The sequence below is a fragment of the Lipotes vexillifer genome, unplaced genomic scaffold (genome assembly GCF_000442215.2).
Source record: "Lipotes vexillifer unplaced genomic scaffold, Lipotes_vexillifer_v1.1 scaffold37, whole genome shotgun sequence".
In the NCBI taxonomy this organism is placed as follows: Eukaryota; Metazoa; Chordata; class Mammalia; order Artiodactyla; family Lipotidae; genus Lipotes; species Lipotes vexillifer.
Window position 1 is genome coordinate 1,733,034 of NW_006791811.1, and position 3,216 is coordinate 1,736,249.

The window sequence follows — 3,216 nt, forward strand, 5'->3', positions numbered from 1 at the left end:
TAATATCATATACCAACATCCCAGGGGGTCTGTTTCTGTGCTCACTTTCTTTTCCTATTGGCCTGGTTGTCCATCCTTGCACCCATACCATCCATTTTTAAAAACTGTGATAAAATATAAATAACATAAGATTTACCATTTAACCATTTCTGAGTGTACAGTTCAGTGGCATTTAGTACATTCACACTCTTGTGTAACCATCACCCCATTCATGTCCAGAGCATTTCATTATCCCAAACTAAAACATTGTAACCATTAAACAATAATTCCTCATTTTCCCTTCTTTCCGCCCCTGGTAATCACCATACTACTTTCTTTATGAATTTGACTGTCCTATGTACCTCATGTAAATAGAATTATGCAATATCTGTTCTTTTATGTCTGGCTTATTTGACTTAGCATAATGTCTTCAAGGTTCAATCCATGTTGAAGTATGTATCAGAATTTCATTTCTTTTTAAAAATTTTTTAATTTAAGTATAGTTAATTTACAATGTTATGTTAATTTCTGCAGTTCATTTCTTTTTAAGTCTGAATAATATTGCATTGTTGGAAAATACATACCACATCCTGTTTATTCATTTATCTGTTGATCATACTCTGGCTTTAGTGGTTGCTATTTGCTTTTCTATAAATCTTGATGTCTTGTATGTATGTTCTCCTTCTTTAGTCCTCTGTTTCAAAATAGCATGGGCATTTTGGTTTTTAACTCACAAACTTTGTGCAACATAAGTATCTTTCATTATGAAATTTTCAGGCAAAGTTTAGAAGGAAAAAAGTTACATCTGGCAGTTTAAATAAATATTCTGGGAAAAGCCTCAAAGTACATTCCAAATACAGTTGATACAGTGTCAGAACTACATGTAAACTTTTTTTTTAATATAAATTTATTTTGTTTATTTATTTTTGGCTGCATTGGGTCTTCGTTGCTGCACGCAGGCTTTCTCTAGTTGTGCCGAGCAGGGACTACTCTTCATTGTGGTGCATGGGCTTCTCATTGCAGTGGCTTCTCTTGTTGTGGAGCACGGGCTCTAGGCGCACGGGCTTCAGTAGTTGTGGCACGCAGGCTCAGTAGTTGTGGCTCGCGGGCTCTAGAGCACAGGTTCAGTAATTGTGGTGCACGGGCTTAGTTGCTCTGCGGCATGTGGGATCTTCCTGGACCAGGGCTTGAACCTGTGTCCCCTGCACTAGCAGGCGGATTCTTAACCACTGTGCCATCAGGGAAGTCCCTACATGTTAACAGTAGGGATGTTATGAATAATGACTATTCATAACAGTCTGGATACTGACTATTGCCACCCAGAAGGAAAACAGCCCATTTGAGCTAACGGGGAAGGAGATAGGAAGGAATAAAGGGAAACAGTCAGACTTCTTAGACTTTATAGGACGGGCTTATAGAGCTATTGAGCTATGGATATGTGATATTCTTTAAGACAAGGGAGGAAGGACCCCAAAGACGATTTAGAGATCATTAAGCCTTCTTCCTTGGTATCAAAAGGTGGGAATATATCACTTCAGTTTTAACAGACCAATTCTTGCCCATTGCTCTGTGAGTGGTGCCACCCAAAGCCATGGGAGCAATGCTACCAAAGCTATGGAGGCCAGACCCCTGCCCAGCAGAGCCCTTGGGCAAGGCTGCCTCTGCCTAGATGTCAAAGAATGGAGCCCGTCTAGAGCTGTGGGCATCCAGCCTAGGCAGAAGACCACAGAGTGGATGAGGTTACTGCAGAGGGCCCCTGCCAGGGAAATGCCCAATGGAGCCATAAGGGTGTGGTTGCTCCCATGACCCCAAATCAGTAGAGCCACTGGTATGCAATTCCAGACAGGGAGAGCTGCAAGCATGCAAATCAAGCCAGTGAGAATTGCTCCCTGGACGGCCCCCAGCAAAGCTGTGGGGCAGGGATGCCCCAGTGTGCACGAAAGATCATTCCCATATCCCAGGGGCTCTGGCAGGCAGAGTATCGGGTGAAAGATTATTCTCAAGCCTTAAGATTTGATGTTTGCCTCGTTGGGTTTGGACTTGCTTGGGCCCTGCCACCCCTTTCTTTCCTATTTCTCCATTTAGGACTGGGAGAGTTTACCCTATTGCCTGTCCTGCCATTGTATTTTGGAAGCACATAAATTGTTTTATTTCATGGGTTCATAGCTGGAGAGCAATTTACCTCAGAATGAATCGTACCTTGAGTCTCATGCACATCTGATTCAGGGGATATGTATATGAGACTTTAAACTTGGACTTTTGAGTTAATGTTAGAAGACATTAAGACTTTGGGGACTGTTGAGATGGAATGAGCATATTTTGCAAGCAAAATGGACATGAATTTTGGGGAGCCAGAGACATAATGCTGTGGTCTGAATGTTTATTTCCCTCCAAAATTCATATGTTGAAATCCTAATGCTTTATGTGATGGTATTAGAGCTGGGGCTTTTGGAAAGTGATTAGGTCACGATGGGTCCACCCTCGTGAATGAAATTAATGTCCTTATATAAAAAAAGCCTGAGATAGGTACCTTATCCCTTCTGTCATGTGAGGATACAACAAGAAGTCTGTCACCCAGAAGAGGGTCCCCACATGACCATGCTGGCACCCTGATCTTAATTTCTAGCCTCCAGAACTGCGAGAAATTAATTTCTTTTGTTTATAAACCACCCAGTCTGTGGCACTTTGTTATAGCAGACCAGATGGACTAAGACATTCTCCAGTCAGAAAACAAAAAGTGGTTGAATGAATTAAAAAATAAAATCCAGCAATATGCTCTCTACAAGGGACTCACTTTAGATTTAAAGATATACATAGGCTGAAAGTGAAGGAACGGAAAAAGATATCCTATGCAAATGGTGACCAAAAACAGCAGGGTTGGCTACACTTATATTAGGCAAAATAGACTTTAAGTCAAAAACTGTCTCTATAGACAAAGAAGGTCATTATATAGTGATAGAAGGTCAATTTAACAGGAAGATATAGCAATTATATGTACATATCCAACTTCAGAACACCTAAATGTATAAAGCAAATACCAACAGATATGAAGGGGGAAATTGACAACAATACAATAATAGTAGAGACTTCAATATCCCACTTACAATAATGGACAGAACACATAGACAGAAAATCAATAAAGAAACAACTGACTTTGTTGTTTGACAAAACACTGATGAAGGAAATTGAAGATGATACAAAGAAATGGAAAGTTGTCCCATGTTCTTGGACTGGAGA